Here is a 13,315-nt window from a genome sequence, read left to right as displayed (position 1 = left end):
TGTGGTAGCTGCAAACCCTGAGGACGCTTGGGGTGCTTGCTGCTACAGGACTACAGAATGTTCAGCTTCAAATGGGGAAGAGGTGAGCCACAGGCAATGGGAAAGCTTGGGGGAATGAAGGTGGGAAGGGCAGAAACCTGAGCAAGGAAGACATCCTGGGATGAGGCTACTGCCACTTCAGCGTGAAGAAGGAGCTCACCTGTTTTATATCCCCAGGAGGTGAAACAAGAAGAAGGGTGCCCCCTGCATGGTACTATCTGTGTCCTCTAACTCTTTCATCTGAGGCAATGCCTCAATTACCCTAATCTAGTTACAACTCTGGACTGTGCTATTATATTTATCTATGCATTACCCCAATGCCTAGTACATTTCACAATATAGATGTGAATAATAGTTGAATAAATGAGGAAATAATAGCAGCTCACTTTTCAAATTAAAGAGTGTTTTCTTTCTAGTTACTTTCATTAGTGGCAATTAGTGTATCCAACAAATCTTTTAAAAACATTGACAATTAGCCATAGAAATCACAAAATAACTGCCAGTCTAATGCAACACTTCTGTCAGGTTCAAAACCCAGCATTTTCATATGATAATTGTCCTTCATGATGACAGGAGCTCTCACTTAATAAACAACTTTCAGACTTAGAAAAAAAGGTTGACGCTATATGTGTGTGTGTGTGTGTGTGTGTGTGTGTGTGTGTGTGTTACCAAGAGGCACTGAAGTATAATTCAGTGGAAAGAGGTCTTGACTTGTAATATCCCAGCTCTAACAACTACTTGGCTTCCTCCTCTATGACATGAGGATAATAATTCTTTTAAAGGCAGAGCATTATAGTCATGGGCAATGTCATTGATCCTCTTCAAGAATGAAGGACATCAAATCAAAGATCATGGGTTCAAGTCTCAGGTCCGCTATTCACAAACTGGGTGACCCTGCTTCAACTTCATGGGCTTCACTTTATTCATCTGTAAAATGAGGTCACACGTGACCTTGAGGCTACAGGTCCCCACCCCGGTAGACAAATTCTCACAGTTAGATAAATGTTAGTTGCTCCCTATATCTGTCTGCACTAGTCAAAAAATATGTACTGGGAGGTGGGGTGGGTGGAGCCAAGATGGCAGCATAGAAGCAGGAAAACTCCATGAGCTCCCCCCCATAACCACCTCAACTACCTATAAAATATGACTCTAAACAGATTTTAGAGCTGCAGAACCCACAAAGTGACAGAGAGAAACAAATCTCCCACTGAAGGTAGGCTGGCAGGGGGACAGGAAGGGTTAGAGCCCAGCCCTGTGTGAGCCTGCAGTTTTAGCCCCAGGGTGGCCCTGACCAGCAGAGGCTGGGGGGACTTTGGGAGAGTGGATCACCAGCAGCAGTGGTGATTTCCAGAATTATCAACCCAAAAATACCAAAGGAAAAGTGAGAGGTCAGTGTAGAACTCTCTTGGAACTGGGGGGGGGGGACAGATGAATAGGTCCAGTCCCTATCCCTGGAGCTAGAAGTGGCAGAGGTGCAGCAGGCCTGCTGCTATCTCCATGTGGCTGCTTCTGAGCTTTGGCCTGCAGATCATAGGGGGGCCAAGCGACCATTCAGAGGGGTAATTGCACTTGCTTTAACCTGCCCAGATCTGGATCATGGTCTTGGGTGGTAGTCCTAAGGTGTGTGACTGGTGAGTTAAAGTTTGTGGGGGCTGCAGAGATAGTGCCCTCCTAATAGCTCCGGCAGCTGCAAAACCCCCAGCAATTTGGAACAAAGCTCTCCCCTCTGGAAGCAGAGTTCTACTGTGGCAAAGAGCTCAAAAGTCAAGTAATTGGGTGGCAACATGAGGAAGCAAAGGAAGCAAAACAAGGACAGCAATCCAACTTTAGATTCCTTTTTGGGGGGCAAAAAGGATCAAAGCATGGAACAGGAGGAAGACAGCAAGTCAGAACTCCTGCATCAAAAGCTTCCAAGAAAAATATGAATTAGTCACAGGCTGTGGAGGAGCTCAAGAAGGATTTTGAAAATCAAGTAAGAGAAGGGGAGGAAATTGGAAAGAGAAATGAGAATGATGCAAGAAAATCATGAAAAGAAAGTCAACAACTTGACTGAAGAAAATAATAACTTAAAAAATAGACTAACTCAAATGGCAAAAAAAAGGCCCAAAAAGCCAAAGAGTCAAGAATGACTTAAAAAGCTGAATTTGCCAGATGGAAAAAGAATTTCAAAAGTTCACTGAAGAGAATAATTCCTTCAGAATTAGATTGGAGCAAATGTAAGCTAATGACTTTATGAGAAATCAAGATACTATTAAATAGATCCAAACAAATGAAAAAAATAGAAGGCAATGTGAAATATCTCACTGGAAAAACCACTAACCTGGAAAATAGATCCAGAAGATAAAATTTAAAAATTATTGGACTACCTAAATTCCATTATCATAAAAAGAATATAGAAATCATCCTTCAAGAAATTTTTGGGCAGCTAGGTGGCACAGTGAACAGTACACTGGCCCTGGAGTCAGCAGGACCTCAGTTCAAATGCAGCCTCAGATGCTTGACACACTTACTAGCCGTGTGACATTGGGTAAGTCATTTAACCTCAATTGCCCTCCAAAAAAAGCCAAAAAAAAAAGAGAGAAAGACATTCTCAAGGAAAATTGCCCTGATATTTTAGAACCAGAGGCAAAATAGAAATTAAAAGAACTCACTGACCACCTCTTGAAAAAGATCCCAAAAAGAAAACTCCTAGGAATATTATAGTCAGGTTCCAGAGTTCCCAGGTCAAGGAGAAAATATTACAAGCAGCCAAGAAGAAATAATTTGAATATTGTGGAAACTCAATTAGGATAACACAAGATCTAGCAGCTTCTACATTAAGGGATCGAAGGGCTTGGTATATGATATTCCAGAGGTCAAAGGAGCTAGGATTAAAACTAAGAATCACCTAGCCATCAAAACTGAGTATAATTCAAAGAAATAGAGGACTTTCAAGCATTCTTGATGAAAGATCAGAGTTGAATAGAAAATTTGACATTCAGATACAAGAAGCAAGAGAAGCATGAGAAGGTAAACAGGGAAAAGAAATCATAAGGAACTTATCAAAGTTGAACTATTTACATTCCTACATGGAAAATCGATAATTGTAACTTAAGAAAGTTTTCTCAGTATGAGGATAGTTGAATGGATTATAAATGTGTATATATATACATACATGTATGTATACATACATATATATGTCTATATAGGAGGGTATATGGGCGTATGAATTCATATGTGAGTGTGTATATATATGTGTACAAGTATACATAGAGGGCACAGGATCAATTGAATTGAAGGGATGATATTTAAAAAAAGAAAACTAAGAGGTGAGAGAGGAATATAATGAGAGGAGATAGGGAGAGACGGAATGGGGTAAATTATCTCATAAAAAAAGAGGCAAAGGATAACTGTTACAATGGAGGGGAAGAACAGGAAGGCAAAAGGGAATGGGTCAACCTTACTCTCATTGAATTTGGCTTAGGGAGGGAATGACATACACACTAAATTGGGTATCTTGCCCTACAGGAGAGTAAGGGGGAAGGGGATGAGAGGGGAGATGATGAAGGGGAGGGCAGGTTGGGGGGGGGAGAGTAGTTAGAAGCACACACTTTTGAAAAGGGACAGGGTCAAAGTAGTGAATAGAACAAGTTGCGGGTGGGATAGGATGGAAGGAAATATAGTCAGTCTTTCACAATATATCCTCTATGGAAATGTTTTACATAACTACACATGTACAACCTATATTGAATTGCTTATCTTCCTAGTAAGGGTAGGTGATGAGAGAGGAAGGGAAAAAATCTGGAATCCAAAGTTTTAAAATCAAATGTTTAAAAAATATTATTATTATTATTTACATGCAACTGGGAAATAAGATATACAGTCACTGGAGTATGGGGATCCATCTTGCCCTACTGGAAAGTCAGAGGGGGAATGGGGGAGGATATAGGGGAGAGCAGATTGGGGGAGGGGGTATACAGTGGGATTGCTGTTTTGGGGTGGTGGATAGGGGAAAGACAGGGAGAAAATTTGTAACTCTAAATCTTGTGGAAATGAATGATATAAACTAAAAATAAACATAAAATTTAATTAAAAAAACAAAATATGTACTTTACTAGTTCCTGGTTTCCCTCTTTTCAGATTAGTGCATAAGATTAGATCATCATTAAATTATAACTGGCATTTATTAAGCACTTTATAAACCTTTCATGTACATTATCTCATTTAATCTTTGCAACAACCCTACTTAAGCAATAGATATTACCATCTCCAATTTGCAAATGAGGAAACTGAGGTCCAGAAAGAGATAGTGGTTTACCCAGGGTCACATGTCTAGTGAATGGTTAGGTCAGGACTTGAACCCAGGTATTCTAATTCCAAGCCCTCCTCTTGGGGTAGGAGATAAAGCACTGCACTTGGAAGCCCAAAGACTTTGGTTCAAATCCCACCTCTGATATAGTAGCTCTGTGATACTGGGCAGGGTTTTTCTAGTCTCAGCTTCCATATCTATACAATCAAAAGTTAGACGTCTAAGGTCCCTTTCCTCTCCAAATTTTTGATCTCATAATAAATGCCAAGATAACACAGGGATTAAACCCTTTAACCTTAGTCTCAAAAACCACTTAAACCTGATTGAGCTAACCAGTCCCTCCTGAAAATAGGATGGCAAGGAATATTTGTGTGAAATCCAACAAGCAGTTGAAAATTTTCAATTGGGGAACAACTGAACAAATTGTGGTATATGATTGGAATGGAATATACTATTGTGCCATAAGAAATGATGAGCTTGATGATTTTAGAAAAACATGCATAGACTTGCACAAAAAAATGAAGAACAAAATGAGTGTAACCAAGAGAATATTGCATACAGTAACAAGAATATTGTTTTAAGACCGACTTTGAGTGACCTATTTTTCAGTCATTTTGACTATTATATTTAGTCATTTAAAATATTTTTTGTAATTTATTTATTTTTAGTTTTCAAATTCACTTCCACAAGATTTTGAGTTTTAAATTTTATCCCTCTCTCTCTCCTTCCCACTCCCCAAGATAGCAGTAATTTGATATAGGCTCTACTTATACATTCACATTAAACATATTTTCCCATTAGTCATGATGTAAAGAAGAATTAGAACTAATGGGAGGAACCGAGAGAAAGAAGAAACAAAACAAAGAAAACGAGAGCAAATAGCAGGCTTCCATCTGCATTCAGACTACAAATTTCTTTCTCTAGGTGTGGATGCATTTTCCATTGTAAGTCTTAGATTTGTCTTGGATCCTTGCATTGCTGAGAAGTCATTTAAAATATTATAAATACCCAAATTAACTACAAAGTACATATGAAGACACTATCTGCATTAAAAAAAAAAGAACTGATAAATAGAAGTACGTTTTACATATATATGTACATATATGTAGATGTGTGTATATGTATATATGTGTGTGCACAAATATACATGCATATGTATTTACATACATATTGGTATCTAATGGAAGCCATCTTTAGGGCAGGGGGCAGAAGAGGAAAGAAATAAAAGGAAAAAACCCAGAGAGTTACATGATAACTTTATCATATATTTAAAAGGAATAGCAAGTTATATATAATAGATTTGCAATTTCATGTATAATAATCTTTTTTTTTGCTATTATGTTATAGCAATGCTTGTTTTATTTCTTAAATTCAGAATAAAATAAGTAATTTTAAAAAGAAAAGAAAAGAAAGTAGCCAATTAGTTGTCCAGTTATGGCCAGTCATGACCAAACAATAGATGAGGATAGGGACTGGACCTGATTTCTTTAGTACAGGCAACTCCCAGTTGAAGAAACCAATACCGGTTGATGCCTTTTCTGCAATTTATAGTTTTAGAGAGCTGCTTAGAACACTTCTTGAAGCGGCCTATTCACTGAATGGGTGTTACCTCATTCTAAGTGAGTACCTGAAAAGGCCTTAGCCTAAAGGGGCCAGGATCTCCCATTGCATCCTGAGTCATCCCCAGTCATCCTGATGAACATCTGATCACTGAATCCAGGTGGTTCTGGAGGAGAAAGTGAAGCTGGTGACCTTGCACAGCCCTCCTTCACTCAAATACAAGTCAACTGCAAGTCATGTCATCATTTCCCTGATGCCATGGTCCTCTTCGAAAACAAAGGACAAGCCATGGAGAAATCAGGTGAGTTGCCCAGGGTCACAGAATCAGTACGTGTTAAGAGTCAGCATTGAACATGTCTAGCTGACCTTGAATCCACTTCTCTGTGCTCTCTCTGTCCTGCAGGGTGTTGGATAAGAAATGAATGTGATTGATTTTCTCCCAATGACCTGAATGATTTTTTTTTTAAGCTACCATTTGGATTAGAATGTTCTCCAAAAAGCACTTTCTAGACAACAATCCTGTATTTTTCCGTTTTACGGATGAGTAAAGTAAGTCTCAGAGAAGAGAAATGATCAACCCAGGGTTGTTCTATTCATGAGTATCAGAGAGCAAATTTGAGCTCAGGTCTCTAGAGTCCGAGTCCAGCATTCTTTTCATACCCTGAAAATAACCTGTGACCCCATTATAGGTCTGAAAGAGTGTATGGACAAGGCATTCAGTTTGTGGTCACTTGCATTTGTGTGTAAGGTCAATTTGTTTTCTCTTCATAAGTGTTTACAAAACACACATGCAATGTGATAGTGTATCATTTTTTTTCTGTATTGTTAAGTGACTAATGGAAAATGGATACCTTTTGCTGATTCCAACTCTAAAAAGTCAAATTACCAACTAATCTACTTGGAAAAACATTTACAGTTGAAATACTGTAAGCAAGGGTCTTTCTGCTCTGGCTAAGAGATCTGCAGTTTCATCATAATAAAGCCATCTTTCACTGCTTCCTTAGCTACTCTAAAATTACCTTCTAATCTGCAGAGATTGCACAAAAATGTGACAGTCTGACCTTGAGACATTTTGTGGCCAGCAGAAACAAGGAGGCATCCACGCTGAATAGCCAGACCCAGTCGTGTTGAAAAATGTTTTAAATCTTGTTTTCTGTCATCAGTTTCCCTTAGCTTCTGCATTTGCCAGCTTGGGTTCTCCCTCTCCCCTTCTAGGCCCCGTAGAACTCTCATCCCTTTCTAGCTCAGTTCTACCCCTTTCCTGATCCACTCCATTCTGGTTAACATTCTATTTGCCCGTTGCATTGGGTCCTATGATGCACCTGTTGTATATTTATGGGTCAACTTCCTTTCATGTCTTCACCCAGGTTTCATTCTCATAACTCTTGAATGGAGAGAGCAGCAAAGTCTCACTCCCCAAGGATACCCCTCTTACTCCTTCTCATAGGCATGTGCAGAAGGTGGACCAAGTGTGCCTTCATTTGCCTCTCTACAAGGGTTCCACAAACTTTTTGTAGACAACCTTATCTTCCAGTTCCTCCAATATATTCACTTTGCCTATCCACAGCCCTAAGCAAACCTCATTAATTCCTCTCTTTATTCCTGCATCTGGGTTACTAAGTGCTCCTCTAAGGGGAGACATAAAACCAGTCAAGGGGCTCTAATGCAAATTCATACTTTTCAACCTCCTCCCCTCCTGTTTTATCTCTAGCAGGTTCCCTCAAGTCTACCTCTAAGGCTATTAAAATCATTTCTCATTCTACATAGTTCCTGAATTTTACCTTGTATTCATTCAGTCCTTTTCTGGTCCTGTGACTCTTCCTGACCCCATTTGGGATTTTCTTTGCAAAGATCCTAGAGTGGTTTGCCATTTCCTTCTCATTTTACAGATGAGTAAACTGAGGTCAATTGGGTTAAGTGACTTGCCCAGGGTCACACAGCTAGTAAGTGTCTGAAGCTGGGTTTGAACTCAGATCTCCCTGACTCCAGGCATAGCACTCTATCCACTTTACCACCTAGCTGCCTCCTAACTATACCTATTTATAATAGGGATTTTCTTTTTCTTTTTCTCAATTGGTGAGGGAGAGGGAGAAGGAGAAAATAAAGACTGAAAATAAAATTTCATTTTTAAAAATGCTGGAAAAAATAAAAGAGAAAAAGCAGAAGATATAAGATGGACAAAGGAGGGGCACAGGGGATCAGGGTAAAGAAAATGGAAAAAATGACTGTAATCCAAGACTTCTCAACCAAAGAATAATCCCCATTTAACAGATGGGGAAACTGAAATTCAAGGTCTCTAGTGAATAATATAGTCAAAGCTTAAAGGATATTAGATAATAGGATTTTAAGGAGATCATCTAGTGAAATCCTCAGGCTTTACAATTTAGGAATAGGCCCAGAGGGGGTAAGTGATTTGGCCAAAGTTCACATAGTAGGGTTTATTTTTGTTTGGGGTGGGGAGGGTAGAGTTAGGGTAGCTAGGTGGTCCAGTCTGGAGTCAGGAAGACTCCATTTCCTGAATTCAAATCAGACACTTACTATCTGTGTGACCCTCGGTAAGTCACTTAACCCTATATTTGCCTCAGTTTCCTCATCTGTAAAATGAGCTGAAGAAGGAAATGACAAACCACTCCAAGATCTTTGCCAAGAAAACCCCAAATGGGGTCATAAAGAGTCAGAAATGATTAAACAACAGGAACAACATGGCAGTGGGGGAGATAATTGAGCTTGGTCCCAAGAGCCATGAAAGGGGCAGGGAGGGGTCTGGAGAAGATAAAAATTTAGGCAGCCAGATGTCATCCTCAAAACTGAGAACGTTCTCAGAGGAATCAGTCAATTAGAGAAAGGAACCCTGGGGGCAGAGAGTACTTCCATCGAGAAAAGCAGGTGGGGAAAGTGAAAGTCCAGGTTGAGGAGGCTTGTTCTGTGGTGCAGGACAAAAGAAAGCATTGCACTTGAAGTTGGGCCTAAATCCCGGTTCTGACACAGTGGACAGAGCAGTGTAGCTGGAATCAGAGGACCTGAGTTCCAATTCCACCTCTGTAGCTTACACGCTCTGTGAGACCTTCAATAAATCAATAACCTCCTTAAACCCCAGTTTCTTCATCAATAAAATAAAAGAGTTGGACTGGATAATTTCTTAGGGTCCTTCCAGCTCTAGATCTATGACTCTTTTAAGTAATTAAACATCTAGTAGCCTCAATTTCCTCATCCGTAAAATGATCATAGTAGTATAATTGAGGGCAGGAACTACTCATCATTGAGCTTCTTTAATTATGAGGTGTGTGTGTGTGTGTGTGTGTGTGTGTGTGTGTGTGTCTTTCCAACCCCCTTACTTTACAGATGAGGAAACTGAGGCCCAGAGTTTCAGAGATTTGCCTGAGTCACTGTCTTAGGCCAAGACTGTTCTGTATAGGTAAAACAAAGGGCTTGGAGGTTATGACTAAGAACATATAGTCACTGAGCAGGTAGTAACCTTCCTCAGTGGGGAAGGGAAGGGAAAAAAGCATTTATTTAAGTGCCTTCTATGTGCCAAGAACTGTGCTAAGCATTTTACAATTATTATATCATTTTTGATCCTGATAACAACCTTGACAGGTAGGTGCTATAATTATCCTCATTTTATGGTTGAGGAAAAGGAGGGAAAGAGAGGTTAAGTGACTTGCCCAAGGTCACACATTGGACCTCAGTTCTTCCTGACTCCAGGCCACCACATCACCTAGCCTTGGGGAGAAGCAACTATACCTGTGAAATCACAACTATCCAACTTTCCTGGGTGAGCTTAATAAAATATTGACAGCCTTCCTAGAACAAGGTTAGTGCTTTCTCTATATCCCTTTGCTGGAAATCATAAGTGGGTGAACTAAACTGCTGCTTTGAAAACATTAGAAAAAGAAAGTACTTTTTGAGAAGAGGAGAACAGGGTTTTCTACATGTACGTTGGAGAGCTACAGATCCATGCCCCTCCTTATATGACATTGTGCCTACAAGGACTAGCCAACGGACTTTCTCTAATGCTATCCTAAAAGGCAGGAAGCTGTCAATAGCAATGACAACTTCAAGGCTGTCATTCCTGTTTTCCTTGTCACACTGGATTATAGTCAGGGAACCTAGGTCTGAGTGCTCAGCTCCAAGGCCTTGTGATCTCTAGCGAGTAACTTCATTTCTTTGGACCCCAGTTTCCTCATCTGTAAAACAATGTTTGCAGTACTTACCCCCAAGGTATTTCTGAAGATCAAAGTGGGGAAATGTGTGAGAAGAAATTGTGAATCAGTATTACCATGATTTAGGTAAATATGACTTTTAATATTTTTATCGTCAATCAGTCAATAAATATTTACTAAGTACCTACTGCGTGTCAGGCACCATGCTAAGCACCAGGGATTCAAAGAAAGACAAAAACAGTCTGTGTTCCCAAAGACCTCACAGTGCAATGGAGGAGACAATGTGCAAACAACTACATACAAAGACACCACATACAGGATAAATTAGAGACTATCACCAGAAGTAAAGCATCAGGATTAAGGGGGCCTGAGAAAAGTTTCCTGCGGAGGGTAGGCTTTCAGCTAGAACTTGAAGAAGCCAGGGAAGCCAAGAGGCAGAGATGGGGGTACGAAGGTAGAAAATTCTAGGTATAAGAGACAACCAGTGAAAATGCCCTGAGTTGGCAGATGGAGTTTCTTGCCTAAAGAATAACAAGGAAGCCAGTGTCCCTGGATCTCAGAGTATGGGTGTGTGTGTGTGTGTGTGTGTAAGGCATAAGAAGATTGGAAGGTGAGGGATGGGGAGAAGCAAGTTCTGAGGGGCTTTGAATGACAGAGGATTTTATATTTGATTCTAGCGATGACAGGGAAACATTGGAATTTATTGACTATGGGGGTGACCTGGTCAGACCTGTGCTTTAGTGGGAAATTGGTCATAATGTGCATGCTGTGCTGTATACACTATTTAGCTCGAGCTAAGGTCCTTGGAGGTTATCGACAGATAAATTCAAATATGGTGGCTTATCTTGGCCATCAGATTTTATAGTAGCAGGCTTCAGGCAGAGAGAAAGCACTTAGAAGGGCGAGGGCTAGGGGCTCTAGGGGCTATGAGAGGCTGATAGCAGTAACAGCAAAGGGCAGGGAAGAAGAGCTGAGTACAGCTTTTTTCTTTGAGAAACTGAGATGTACCTAACATTCATATATCTGTTGTAGCCAAGGTTGCATAATTAAATTAAATTCAAGTCAATGAGGATCTGTGAAGCATTTGCTATTAGAGGGTGGGGAGGAAGATGACTACAAAACAAGACTGTCACATTGGTCTATGTAGCTATAGAAGAGAGTCAAACACTTGGATCATCTGTAGAATTTAAGAAATAATCACCTAAGGGGTGGCTAGGTGGTACAGTGAATAGAGCACTGGCCCTGGAGTCAGGAGGACCTGGTTTCAGATCCAGCCTCAGACACTTAACACAAAAACTAGCCATGTGACCTTGGGCAAGTCACTTAACCCCAATTGCCCTCCAAAAAAAAAAGAAGCAAAAAAAACCCTCACAGAAATAATCACCCAAGCACCAAGGAAGATCTGTGCTGTAAGAATAATTTCTTCCCTCTTGAACCATCTTTGTGGGTGTCAATATTCAATATAAACTACTTCTCTGTGCTGTTATAGAAACTAGCTTCTTTCTAACTACATCTTAGACTTAGAGGGTGATGGTGCTGGAGCCCTGAACCAAAGCATCCGATGATAATGGATCAAAACTTCCTTCTTGCTCTCTCCCTTTTCTGGGCTATTTAACAATACAAACATTAATCCCTTAAAGTTAACTCTTTGGGTGCATCCTTTGGATTTAGTCCAAGTTTAATAGAACAGATCCTTTTATTAAGGGGATTTCTTCTGTGAAGTTTGGATTCAGTCAAAGGGCTGCACTTGAGGACCTAGAGGGCCACATGTGGCCTTGAGGCTGCAGGTTCCTGGCTCTATACTCATCACCCTCCCTTCTCTTTCCACTCACTAGTTCACCCTTGGAAATTTGACTTCTGACTTTTATCACTCAACTGAAAATCTAGGGTTAACCAACAATCTCTTTATTGCCAAATCCAATGGACTTTTCTCAGTTCTCATTCTTCTTGACCTCTCTGCTGCATTGACATTATTGACCTCCCCCTCCCCCCTTTCTTCTCTGGATATTTCTTCCTCCAGGTTTTCATGATACCAACTCTCTCCAGGTTCTTCTACTTCCTGCCTATCCACTCCTCAGTCACCTTTACTGTCTCATCATCCCTTGCATTTCCCCTTTCTGTGAGTGTTCCTCAATGTTCTGTCCTTGTCCCTCTTCTCTCTTTATAGCCTCAACAATTCCCATGAGTTTAATTGTTAGTTATGTGCAGAGGACTCCCAGATCTATATAACCAACCATTTGACTCCCCTAATGTGAGTCCTGCATCACTACCTGCTCATTGGAAATTTCAAATGACTTATTAAAACAGTATCTTACTCTAGGGATTCCTTAATTGTCACAAGATCATAGATTTAAAGCTAAAAGACATTGGACAGTCCTCACCTTCAGGCACTCTGTGGACTAGCCAAATTGGCCTTCTTGCTATTCCTCACATACTGTCTTCCATCTCTAATCTCCTTGCCTTTCCACTGGCTGTGTCCCATGCCTGAAATGTTCTCTCTTTTATTTCCATCTCATAAAATCCCTCTTCCTTCAAGATGCACCACCCTCTACAGCTGGCCTGTGCAACATATGACCCATGAGCTACTTGCAGGTAAGGGAAATATGTTGTGCAGGCTTGTTTTTTACACTATTCCCAGGCCACCCCAAATCCTTTGGCCAGCCACAAGTGGTCCACAGGCAGTATGCTGTGCAGAAATGTATTTATATCCTCTACATTTTTCGTGGTCTGCCTGAAATCCTTCCACGGGCCACAGATTGTGCAGTCCTGCTCTTCAGAAAGCCTCTCTTGATCTCTCCCTGCCCCCAATGGCTAGTGTTCTCCTTCTCAAACTACTGTGTAATTATTCTAAATATACTTATATATATATATATATATATATTCTAAGTACACTTATATATGTTTCCCCTATTGAATGAAAGCCCCTTAAGAGCAATAGTTATTTCATTCTTTGTCTATATTTCCCCATCTAGTATATCATGGACACAATAAATTCTTATTGCTTGATTATGATGTTATGATTTAAAGTGGACTGTTCTTTTATTTAAGAAAGAAGGGTTCTACTAGAAAGAATAGAGTTTGAATGCAGATTGAAGCAAACTATGTGCTCTCTTTCTTTTTCTTGTTTGGTTTTGTTTCCTCTTTCCCATTGTTCATTCCATCCATTACAATCCTTCTTTATAACCTGACTAATGTCTAATGTGAAAGTATCTGCAGATCCTATGCAGATTGTATGCCGCCATGGTGGGGGGGGGGGGGGGGAGGG

The sequence above is a fragment of the Petaurus breviceps genome, unplaced genomic scaffold, assembly GCF_028583685.1.
Source record: "Petaurus breviceps papuanus isolate PSGF00001 unplaced genomic scaffold, PetGlider_PUasm1.0 188, whole genome shotgun sequence".
NCBI lineage: Eukaryota > Metazoa > Chordata > Mammalia > Diprotodontia > Petauridae > Petaurus > Petaurus breviceps.
Note: the sequence above shows the minus strand (reverse complement) of the source record.